This window comes from Chelonia mydas, chromosome 7, assembly GCF_015237465.2.
Source record: "Chelonia mydas isolate rCheMyd1 chromosome 7, rCheMyd1.pri.v2, whole genome shotgun sequence".
In the NCBI taxonomy this organism is placed as follows: domain Eukaryota; kingdom Metazoa; phylum Chordata; order Testudines; family Cheloniidae; genus Chelonia; species Chelonia mydas.
Window position 1 is genome coordinate 33,717,853 of NC_057853.1, and position 13,215 is coordinate 33,731,067.

Genomic DNA, 13,215 nt, shown 5'->3' on the forward strand with positions numbered 1-13,215 from the left:
GAAGAGCAGGAACATAAGGTTGTCAGTGAAAGCAACTGCATTTGTTTAGCAGGCAGATCTGCCATTGAATGGCTATTGGTTTAGCTGGCTTTTGTTGAGACCATTCTCTCTTTTTGCAGCTCTATCTGAAGAGCTAATCAAGTAAGAAAGGGTGAAAGAGCACAGGGTTATTATGTGAGTGAGAGCACTGAATGATTATGGTGCTTTGCAGGTTATAGGTGGTCACTGCCAAAAAGGTAAAGGTAGAAAATAACTTTTGCATGTAGCAATGATCCTAGCACTAATAATTCCAGCTTTCTTGACTTGGGCAAGGTATATTATTTTATACAAATAGTACCGCAGAATGGTGCAGCAGTTTAGACTGGAATGTATCTTAATGTACGCTTTCCTACTTCTGTTTTGAGCTATCTGGAATTTCCCTTAAAATACTTGCCAGCCTCCTAATGGCTTGGCAGAGCTGAAAAACTGCACATTTCCTGCCATTTACCAAAGGTAGTAAGTTACTTGTAGGCTCAGCAGAGGGGACTTCTTTCATGACCGATGGAAGCAATACAGACCCTGTGATTTGCTCATCCCCTACTAGGGGCTAATGCCTGTTTATAGCTGAGAACAGAAACAAATGTTAACTTGCTCACTAGTGAAACCGATACCTCCAAGAGTAGACAGGCCAGTGTGTACCTACTATCATTACTCTGTTGAACCACATCATAGTAGTTCTGCGTGATTTGGAGCATATGTTGCAACAATTAAAGAGAACAGTGTTACGCTGTGCAGTGTTACTGTTAAAGGGTATATTATAAAATGAAAACCACTGGGGAATCTATCAAAATTGCAGTTGCAGATGTATAATAGTCCTACATCATGGACAGTTTTATAATAAGTCATGGGCTTTGTGTGACTGTGTTTACTCGATGGTTTTACCTAGCAAAGTGAGCCTGTTGCAGTGATGCTGACCATATGTTTTTGTGACATGCTGGTTTTGAATGAAGAAGCAAGGTGTAAAGGGACTACTGATGTTGTACCTAATCTTTTCCCTTCCTATTTGCAAAGCTTATGTAATGCACTTACCTGTTTATTTTAATTTATTTCATTTAAAGTTAGTCTCAGCAGTTTCACAGACACAGTGATGGAAATGCACAGCTGCACCGTAAATGTTACACACTGTGTGTTTGCTCTGTTTAAGGTGCATGGCATTGTAGCACTATATTAGAGGGACAATTCATGAGCTCAGTCTCCTGTACCCAGTAAGCACTGGTGCAGCTCCTATTTGTCATGCCCTGACCATAGAACCAGTTCTGTGCCATCCTTGTCCCTGGTGTAATTTAGACCAGCCTCAGGACTGTTCTAGGCCAGTGATTCTCAGCCAAGGGTATATGTACCCCTGGGGTGCACAGAGGTCTTCCAAGGGGTACATCAACTCATCTAGATATTTGCCTAGTTTTACAACAGACTATATAAAAAGCACTAGCGAAGTCAGTACAAACTAAAATTTCATAGAGACAATGACATGTTTATACTACTCTACATACTCTACACTGAAATGTAAGTACAATATTTATATTCCAATTGATTTATTTTATAATTATATGGTAAAAATGTAAAAGTCAGCAATTTCTCAGTAACAGTGAGCTGTGATGCTTTTGTATTTTTATGTCTGATTTTGTAACTAGTTTTAAGTGAGGTAACACTTGGGGGTACACAAGACAAACCAGACTCCTGAAAGGGGTACAGTAGTCTGGAAAGGTTGAGAGCCACTGTTTTAGGCTAGACCGGAGTGAAATCCTGGCCCCAGTGAATCCAATGACAAAACTCCAATTGACTCTATTGGAGCCATGATTTCACCCCATATAACTATGGTCCAAGGGGCCAGGTCTTTGATCGGGGATTACAGGAGCATAGTAGCGTGCTAATCACACCCCATTTCTCCCAACCCCATCCCCAGCACACGGGGCTTGGAGAGAGGAGGTATAGGAGGCAGTGCCTCAAATGGCTCCTATGCCAGCCAGGCATTTCCCTGCTCTAGGGAAATTCCCAGCTGGCCAGCTATGCTGGCTTTCCAGCCCCTTTGCATCCCTGGAATGGTGTACAAAGATTGGTGTGGCGCCGAGGCTTTGGGCCCATGTGCATCAGTCACTCATGTTGTGCCGCTTACTTAGCCAGAACTCTCACTTAAATCGATTGCTTTAGTCAATGGGAGTTTTGCCCGTGTAAGGACAAAGCACTGGCATCATCTCCACGAGAGCCAGTTTTACATCAAGAGGGCATGATCTAGCCCAAAGTAAGGTTTGCAGGAAATGGCCCATCCTCAATAAAGTCTTTGCCAATGATTATCTTGGGTGACAGGTCAATTCTTATGGTTATACATAATGAAAACTAAAATATTACATGACCGAATAAACCAGTCCTTCAGAGCTGTGCCCTTCTGCTGCAGGGAATCAAGAAACAGACCATTGCTGTTATTGCTGATTTTGAGTGTCTGACTTTTGGCTCTGGGAAATAAACTTGTCTCTGGACTAAACCAGGTCGAAGCAGGGCACTTAGCAGTATGAAATTTTTGATGGTGTAATAACTTTAAACTGCTGTGATTTTGCAGCCTTACATATTTCTTTCTGCCTGATTTTCATTTTTTCAGACTATGTAATATTTCATTTATGAAGCAAAACTATTTTTGTTTCTGCTGAGGAACTAAAGGCCACTTGCTGCATAGATAGAACACTTCTCTCCAGTAGTTCTGAGCTGTGCTCAGTCAGAAAGTGCTATTTTGAGGCAAACAAATGGAAGCTGAATCACAATCGTCCTTCCTATCCTTCACTGTAAAGAACCGTGTGTGTTATTTTTGTAACAAATTTGTAACGCAAGAATATCTCGCAGAGCATCCTTCATACAAACTGCTTTCCAAAGCATTTGATCGAGTAATTGAAAAATAACAGAATTGAAAAGTTAAATAATAAATAATAGCAAATTGGAAGATGTATTGATAGCTGAAGGGAAAGGAAAAATAATACATCTTCCTCTGAGTTTCAGAATGAGTTGCAAAGCTGATCAGGCCGAGACAGACAGGGAGGCTGGTCCAGATGACAGGAGCTGTGGAGGAGAAGATTCAAGCACCAGCAGTGCTTTTTATATAAGTATTCGTATTACTTTTCTATTGATTTTGGGGTGTGGTGTTACCTATTTCTTTTAAAACATCCACTAGAAATCCAGTGTAAAATACTGTAGTGCGCTAGGACTCAGAAGGCAGCGTCCAGCCTTGTTTACTGACACGAAGCTTCTGTCAGGCAGCCTGCAGCATTCTAGTGGAGGGATGTGGGCTGGCCACAGGGAGGGTGACAGAGCAAGTCTGTCCAGGCGAGGTGGGATGAGCTGGGATGCATTGGGGGCATACTTAGGCAGGCTTTACTTCCTGCTGCTCCCAAAGGGAGCAGTTGAGCTCCTGGAGTCCATCTTCACACCACAGCATAATTGCTGGGGCTCACTTGCCAGCAGGCCACACACCTGTGGAACCAGCGTGCATTGGGTAGGTTCATAAGCCAAGCCTCACTCCGACTGCCCTTTTGAGTGTCAGGCAGGAATCGTGCCTTGCTGCTGCCCATTGAAAACCCCATTCGTGCCCTCACCCAACACGGGGCAGAATTTGCCCAGGGATTTTCAGCAGGTAGATGGGAATGAGCATATGTTTAATACTTTTAGCCAACTCTTAACCAGTTCTAAATACCCAGCACTTTTTGATTTACAGACATACTTCATCACTTAACTATTGGAAATACTGACTCCTCTGGATTAATCCATCGCTATAGTTCACTTAAAAGTCTTGCAGTATGTGTATACAGACACATGCCCAGGGTTTGTGGGATCACCTGACAGCTGCTTAAGCACTCAGTTGGGAAGTAGGAAGCCATGGGCAAGAAGGCGGGGAAGATTTTTTATAACATTCAGAAACCAGTTGGAGAACGCTTCAACCTCTCTGGACACTCAATTACAGACCTAAAAACCAAAAAACCCTTCAAAAACAGACTCCAATGAGAAACAGCAGAACTGGAATTAATCTGCAAACTGGACACCATTAAATTAGGCTTGAATAAAGACTGGGAGTGGATGAGTCATTACACTAACTAAAAACTATTTCCCCATGCTAATTTTCCCCCTGCTGTTACTCACACCTTCTTGTCAACTGTTTGAAATGGGCCATCCTGATTATCACTACAAAAGTTTTTTTTCTCCTGCTGATAACAGCCCACCTTAATCGATTGGTCTCGTTAGAGCTGGTATGGCAACCCCCATTTTTTCATGTTCTCTGTGTGTGTGTGTGTGTATATATATCTTCCTACTGCATTTTCCACTACATGCATCTCATGAAGTGGGCTTTAGCCCACGAAAGCTTATGCTCAAATAAATTGGTTAGTTTCAAAGGTGCCACAAGTACTCATCGTTCTTTCTGCTGACACAGACTAACACGGCTAGCACTCTGAAACCTTTGTGCATAATGCCACTTTTGTAAATTCAGGCCAAGTCCGAAGGTCATTACTCAGCTTTCAATCGTCCCTCACTGAATCAAAACTCTCAATGGACCTCAGTGGGAGTTTTACATGGAGAATGACGACTCCAGGATTTGCCCTGTTTGTGGTTCAGATCTCAGTGATGGGAGAGTGTACTGCTCTGAAGGACAGTTACACGGATTATGTTCCTATGCCACCTAAATTCCTTTTCTACAGTGTTCTGAGGTGATGCCTTCAGCAGCCATGAAAAGTTTGTATATTTCAATTACTTCACTGACTTTTTGTTTATGGATCAAGACACCATAGGTCTTTGGCCGTCTCCTCCTCTTGGTGAGTCCAAGTCTGTTTTAGGTAGGGAAATGAGCACTGCTATAATGATATCTGATATTGGTGTTCTGAGAGGTACTTTATGTAGGAAAGGAAAAACCACTGACAGAAACCTTTATTAAGAGCATCTGGAACTCTGCAGGTACCCGGAGTTTGCTCTTTCATCAGTATCGAGAGGGGCTCATAGTCCAACCTCTAAGTGATTTGCTTTTTGTGCGTTTCGGCTTGAAAGATGGACAAAGGGCTGTGACTAGTGGAGACTAATGGTGTCTGACAGTGAGTGGGCAAAGCTGACTTTGTCTGATGAAGACATCGACACAGAGTCAGCAGGGAAAGAAATGTGACTCCAAACATGGTAGGCAAAGCCTCTTCTGCTTATACTGAGGAGCCTTTACTAGCTGTTATGGACAAAGCTTGTGAGTGTAGTGCATCCTGCACTCACAAGCTGATTGCAAGAGTAGAACTGGGTAGTAAACTGCTAACTAGATTCCAAAGTGCATACTGGCTTAAACACTTCAAGGTGCTGAATTGGTCAGAATTAAATCCTGTGGGTAAACAGACATTCCACCCAGCTGTTACTAGATGAACTGAGCCTTCCTTGAAATAGACTCTGCCTCTTTCCCATTTTACAGTGTAGAAAACAGCTTCCTCAGTAGCACATTTCCAGATTCCAGGAAAGAGACTCTATATTGAGCATATTTACTAGTTCAAGAGTATCTTCTACAGTGACTTCCCTTGCTACTTGGTGCTGTGCCATCTTTAGACGATGAATTGCGTTTGCTCAGTCAAACTCAACACCAGCAGCAATGTCCAGTTGAAAGTCGTATATTGGAAAGGCCTTTACAGTTGCAGAGATCTGCCTACGTGTGCTCAGGAACAAATAAATTAAGGAGAGAGAAGTGAATCTGTGGTAAAATGCAAGTTGTTAAATAGCTTTTTAAGAGCTTCCAAATCTGTACCACTTGTTTACATTCCATCTCATTATTCTTTATACATTATTGTAACAGGGCGCTGTGCCCCTTTAAAAGGTGGGGGAGCTGGGGAGCAGCCAGCCAGCCCTGTTCTGGAGAGGAGCTTGGCAGGCAAGTGCCGGGAATCATCCAACCCACTTGGACAACATCTGGTGATTGGGTCTGATGATTACCAGGCAGGATTTATAGAAGAGGGCCCCAGCTCCCTGAGGGAGCCTAGGAGCTGGAGAGAGCTGAGAGTACACTCTCCTGTGACTGTAGCAGAGGATTGCGAGGGAGTGAGAGGCCCATCTGGATCCCACCAATCTGGGAAAGGTCTTGACCATTAAGCTGCCAGAGGCCAGGGGGCCCCACAATCTAGGTTGAGAACAGGACTGTAGCATCATGTCATTCCATGTTTCCTGTTTTGTTTTGTTTTGTTTTGTTTTGGAGAATAAACAGAGGCCAGGGCTGCAAACTGAACTGGGCATGGCTGATTATTTTCCCCAGGCTGGTGGTCGAGTCCACCAGCCTACAGATATATTACAGTTGCACGTAGAGGCCCCACCTGAGATTGGGCCCCATTGTGTTACGTGCTGTACATGCATATAATAAAAGACAGTCCCTGTCCAAAGTGCTTATAGCCTACATATATGGAATAGACCTAAGGTAGAAGAAAGAAAGTAGTATCCCCTTTTTATGAATGGGGGTTTGAGGAACAAGAGATGAAGTGATTTACCCCAGTAACATAGGAACCCAGGAGTTGAACCCACATCTCCTTAGTCCCAGTCCAGAGTCTTAACTACAAGACCATTCTTCCTCTCTTCCTCTCTGTAGTGTGCTTATCATGAGTGTTCCTCTTTCTGTGCTTCTCCAAATAGCAGATGAACCACAGATGCAAAAAAGAAAACACACAGTGAACGTTTAAGAGGAAAAGAAAGCTAAAAATATTTTGCTTCTCTAGATATTCAGACGTCCTCTACAACTGGATTCAAACGGTGGGTGTAGTGTTGTGTGTAAACAAACAAGCTAGGCTCATTTTGGAAGAATTCTCTGGGAGCTAGTGCAGTTGCCATTCACAACAGATGCAGTGTTGTAACCCACACAGAAACACTTACAGACATTCCAGGCTTGCTGAGCGTCTCAGGTATACTAATGACCAGGCACTAAGCTCTCTTACCTGAACAAAACAGGAACATGTTTCACAGGTATGGTGGGGTTTTATATCCCAGAGTCCAGCTCATTCTTGGTTCAGTCCTTGGCTTTGCAATGTTCTGGCGGCCTATCCTCCAGAACCTTGACCAGGACTTTAGGGGAACAACCTAAGGAGTGAGGATCCACCCCAGAGTTACCCTGAGCCTTGTGCATGCTGGGAAAAGAGTTTGGAACCTTAGTCAGTGCTGTGTAAATGCAGATGTGATTAATGAAGCTCACAGTATATGGACTTCTCTATCCAGTCTCAGTTCCTTGATTTGAGGAGCTCCCCAGTAATCTGGACTGTAACAAGAATCACCATTAGCCTTTTCAGGATACTCCAGGCGCCTTCATTTTACACTCTCTCTCTCTCTCTCTCTATATATATATATATATGTATATATATATTTTGTTTCCTAGGTGATATGAAAAGAGGTCTTCATTTTAACAAGTGGTCTAAGATGAATATGTTAGCTCTTGGTTTTAATGCTCAAGGATCTGATCTAGCACCCATTGAAGCCAGTGGAAAGATTCCCATTGATTTCAGTGGCCTTGGATCAGGCCCCATTTACAGTCTTTGAATTAGTACAGATTTTCTTCTATGGTTTAGGATAATTTTAATGCCACAGTGACTATATTGTTGTTGCAGGTGCCTCAAGGCTACTTTGCATTAGCATGTGGCACTGATCCATCACGTAGGGGGAATTCCATGTTTTTTTCTTCCTTATTGCGTCTTACAGTTTGTAAAATGGTAATGCTGGGCAAAAGCAGCTGAGGGATCTAAAAGTTCTGCACCAAGACCCTTAAAGTGCTCCTTTTCTGTTGAGTAGTGTTGCAAATTGAAGGCTTTATCCCGTATCCCATTGACACGAGAACCACTTCAAGTCATATGAAAATGCCACTTCTCCAAACCCTTCTGAGGGGGTTGTAAGGAAAGATAAGACTAGGATAGTCCACATGTGGGAACTTCAACCAGATCTCTGTGCCTTGCTCAACGCAGTCTTGTATCATTATGTAGCTTTCAGGGCGGTGACCCACAGCTCCATGTAGAAAGAAAAGGAGTACTTGTGGAACCTTAGAGACTATTCGTTAGTCTCTAAGGTGCCACAAGTACTCCGTTTCTTTTTGAGGATACAGACTAACACAGCTGCTACTCTGAAAGCTCCATGTAGGTGTCTGCTCCCTAGTGATGCCCTGGCACTATTAATCTGGAAAGTACAGAAGCAAATGTGATCGTGTCTCATCTCCCCAACCCAGCTCTGCCTCTATAATTATGTAGTGCCACTGAAGTACAAAGGATATTTTGAATATTGCTGACTCTGTTTAATGTTAACTACATTTCACAGCATAAGAACATAACAATCATCCTACCACACCGGAGCATTAGGCCGTTTTGTCTGATGTCTTGCCTCAATGATATTGGCCAGTCCCTGGTACTTCAGTAGAAGATGAAACAGAAAATTGAGTGCAGTGCACTTAAGGCCACTACAGAGCGTGCACCCCTGTGTGTGTAAATTCTTTCTTGACACTTGTAGGCAATCAGCTCACACCTTAACGCATTACTCTTGTCAAAGTTTCATCTTGCATAGCTTAGATATGATGCAATGTTGTTAATGTTTATGTAATAGCATAGTCCTTTAGCTCTAGCCAACACATTTCTCTCTCTGACCTTCTGCGGCAATGAATTCCACAGGGTGATGATGGTTATTTCTGCACTTTCCAGCATTTACTTTACACCAAGACAGCTCACCTAAATGGAAGCAATTTTCGAACTATATGAGGCCAGATTCTTCCCTGGAGCAACTCCACTTTCATTAATGGAGTTGCGTCAGCGGTGACTTTTGCAGACAGATGTTTTTTGCTTTTTTGAATTCTGCTTTATTTTACACTCTTAGTTAAATATACTTTTTTGCTCTTTGAAGGAACACAGGATGATTTGTTTTTAATTTATCATAACTTCAATGATTTGTTGCCTAAGGTTTGAATGTTCCTGCTTTTCCCTTCTGTTTCCTCATTCTTCTCCTGCCTGGCTTATTTTCTGTGTGTTTCTGGACAACCCAGAAAGGAAAAGGGGCAGAACAAGAACCAGCAAAACTGTAAGTGCATAAGCAAAGGGGAGTTGATAAACTTGTCTGACACAGTATCCAGACCACAGTTTATAGCCGTGAGTCTTTGGAATGCTTCCATGTTTGGCCACACCTCCCTCTAAACAGGTGTCTGCACTGACAGCAGATACCATTCATGGCTCAGTAGTATCTGGCTGAGTGTTTGCTTCAGACTGAAGCTGGCAGAAAGTCAAGGACAAACCTCTTAATTATTGAGTGGTCTTGCATACTGAAACTTAGAGGCCCTGATTCTGATCCCTGCTACACTGGTGTGACTTCATTCAGTTCAAAATTGGCGGTTCTGACATATTCACCCGTGTGAGTGTGAGAACCAAAGCAGGCCCTTAGTTGCCACAAGATGATGATGAACGGAGGGCACAGATAATAATAGGTTATTGTTAAACCAAATGCAGAAACCTTTTGCCCCGGCGTTGTCTTTATTAAGAGTGACCGTTTTTAAAGCATGAGTCAATGTTTTAGCCAGATGACTGACGTTACAATCAATGGGGATTGTATGGCTCGCAGCCAGTGCAAATCTATGAAAACTTAAGCTTTGATTACTTTAAACGAATCATAACTGTGTAAAATTAAGCAGGATTTTGAAGGGAATTAAAATGACGAGTGAAAAACTGCATCACATCCTGTGGCCCTGTTGTGCTCAGACATAGAACAGCTGGTCGAAATGGGGCTCAGTCCCTGAGGCAAACAACTTGCTGCTGTGAGTGGAAGCACTGAGAAGCAGTGGCATAGGAAGACCTTTCGGCCAGAGCACTAGAATGTCTGAGGGTTGCAAGGAAACAGACTTTTTTTCATCCTTTCCTTTGACAGTGGAAGTAGTGAAATACTCTGACTTTTTTTCTCTTATTTTTATCTGATTTTTGCACTATTTTTTTTTTTAAATCATGAGCAAATAAAAATACAGCACCAAATCCTACCCCGTGTTTATAGGCCAGTGTGGAGCCCTTTGCAAGGGCCTGGTGTGCAGGGAAAGGGGATCTGGCACACATGAGGCAAAGGGGATCTGGCACACATGAGGCAGGAGCTGCAGCGCTACTCTGGTGGAACTGTCATGCATTTGAGCTTCTTGATTCCCATGCAAAGTGGCAGTGGTACAGATTGTGTCTCTCTCTCATCTATGCCCTCCCTGCATTGGCACCAGAAACGGGACGGGAGAAGGAGAAAAGGTCAGAGATGTAGTTCCAGTCTGCCAGCTGATGTTATGGGCTTTGGGCGATATCTTGAGTGGTTAGGGGCATGGAGCCTAATTAATGGATGTATATTTCTTGGAGACCTTTAGAGGAAACATCGCATGGAAGTGAGATGTTTGATTAGTTATTTTGATCCTTTCCCTGGCTAGCAATATCTGAATGCTATCCAGGACTAAGGAGAACTGGGCTCAATTTCCAACTCAGCCAGAGACTCTGTGTGTGTGACTTCGGGCAAATCACTTCCTTGTGCATCCATTCCCTATCTGTAAAATGGGTGTAATAGCACTGCCCTACCTCACAGGGGTTTTGTGAGGGTAAATACATGAATGGTTGTGAGGCGCATGGATACGAGAGTGTTAAGGACCATATACACAGGGGGAAGTCAGAATGTAATGCAATGCCCTAGATGCTGCCTGATTCTCTGTAAGTCTTTTTGAATATAAAGAGTCTGCACCACCTGGCAACATCTCTCCTGGACAATACAGGTACTTCAAATGTTGGCCTACAATATGTGTTAAAGTGACGCTGCCAATATGCCCCTAATGCATACATGTAACTTTAAATGCAGAGAGTCAGGCCTTAAATACAGATAAACACAGCTGGCAAGATTCATCCCTGGGGTAACTCAGTGCAATTTACCCCACGGATGAATTCAACCCTTTTCATGTAGCGGTAAAGGCCAAGGTATACTTATTCCTTCTCATTGTCATTAAGACCTTTTGAGGGCACTCTAGTCCAAAAAAGTGTTTCCTCAATTAGTTTGTGCCCTTCGTGAAATAGAGTAAACTACAGCAGCTCTAAACCGGGGAACGTCTCATCAAATTGACATCTTGTTCTCTTTTCCTAAATAATCATCCTTTAGTTATACCCAACCCATGGTTATGTGTTTTCTTTGTTTTACTTCATTTACTGTCACCCGCCCCAGAAAATTACACACGCATTGTGCTCTGCATGGCCTCCTAAGTATTAATATGATAGCTAAGGAGAAGCTTTGCACTACAATGAATTTGTAAAATAGCAGGAACTAGTCAGCGTGTGATGTATTGCTTCAGCCCGTACATTGCATAAATGAACTTCTTCTTTCTTTTTATTTTTTGTGGGGAGGGGGGAAAAATCCATCTTAAATTAAGCAGTAAGTCTTCCTTCAAATTACTTCTTAATAAGAAAGGGAACATCTTGGATAGTCTTTGATTCAGATGTACTGTATTTTAAATGTGTCCTAATTTTAGCGCTCATTGCTTAACATTAATTTAATGAACATCCTCATTTAAAAGGACAAGGTTGGCAAATAGAAATTAGTGCTGTTAAAACCACAGATCTCCTAAAGGGGAAAAAGAAATCCAAAGCTCTGTGAAGAGACTTTAACCTTATTATTGAAAACAAGGAGAAATACAACTTCACCAGCTGTACATTTTTATAAGTGGCACAGGGGCATTGAGCATATGCAGTTTCCAAACCACGAACATCAAGCTGTTTACAGACAGTGATGTGAGGTGCTGGTCTCAGTCCAGTTCCTAGCTGACAGGTGTCCGCGTCACAGAAAACACTATCACATTTGACACTAATTGGCAACCTTGTTAGTAGCTCAGCATAGGGGCCAAAGACCAAATGGAGAATGAACCCTAGAGGGAGTTTCTCTAATCAAGGTGGAGGTAAATTAGCTTCTGCTGTTTGTACTGTACCTGTTCTGCGGACAGAGGACGTTTATCGTAAGGGCTGTCAATCCAGCATCATTTATAAGCACTAAAATTATCATGTAGATATAACCAAATATGGCTAAATGACACACATGCTCTGTGTTACTGTGCTGCACCTCTGAATTATGGTTCTTGCATGTGGGGGTACCCCAATATCTAAGTGGGTTTCTCTATTTTGCATGAAATGTCATAGGCGTGCATGGGACTTTACAAGGAAATAAAACACAAGAGGCCAAATTCTGTTTGTAACGACTCTGCTGTAAGTGTAACGGGCTCAAAGTCCCCGTTCTGAGGAATTTGGAATTTAAGGTCCTGATCTGGCAGTTGGTTCCCTGTGGGTGAATTCTTGGGCCCATAGGTTCCCGTGCAAGCTCAGGGTTCACCTCTCTGGATCCAATACCAAGATAAAGGGCTTAGACTAAATAAACGACTCAAGAAATGACAACAAATGATGGTACAAAAGGGCACAACAGGAAAATACTGAAAGAACCCACCACTGTTTTATGGTGCATTTCTTTGCTTGTATTGTTTGATTGCTTACTGCTGACAGAACAGCTGAATTTTAAGAAACAAAACCTATCTGAAACTTGGTCCTGTCATCATTCTTTTCCTTCTTTTTTCCCTCCCACAAAGTGTTTGATTTTATGACACAAAAATTGGCAACATGCTCATTACAAGCCGTTTGCATCCAGGCTTCATTAATCTAGGGCTCAGATCCAGTGTCCATGAATCTGGGGCTCAGTTCCACTGAAGTTAGAGGAAGACAAATGAAGTTAATGAGTGTTTTGCCTAAGTAAGGTGGAGTAAATTCTAAGGGCTAGATTGTGCTAACAGCACAGCGCCCATAATAAAGGGGCAGTGCAGAGCCATGTACCCCAAGCAAGCAGCAGAAGGCATTCTGCTTCAGGGACTTGGAGGGGGTGCACTCTGTGACCCCCATTATGGGCTACAATATATTACCCACTTGGGGTTGCCTAGTGCACAGCGGGGTGGAAAAATTGTTGTACCTACTCCCACCCCCCTCCTTCGGGGAGTTACTCTGTACCACCCAAGGCAGTTCTGGGGCCCCTCTTATATGGGCCATGCAAAGTGAAGGGGAGCTGCTTCCTTCCTTCCCCAGCCTGCACTACACAGCCATGTAAAGGTGTGGGGGCACAGCTGGACCCTAAATAAAGATTTCAGGGTTTGGCCCCCGGAGAATACCACCTCCTATGCAAGGGGATTCAATAGGAAAATGC

The 13,215-nt window shown here is 43.0% G+C and overlaps 1 protein-coding gene across 3 annotated transcripts in view; it reads left to right on the forward strand.

Annotated features, from left to right (window-relative positions):
* The window catches only part of PHF2 (PHD finger protein 2), a 142,074-nt gene that overhangs the window by 39,605 nt on the left and 89,254 nt on the right, over positions 1 to 13,215 (forward strand). The window lies entirely within an intron of this gene.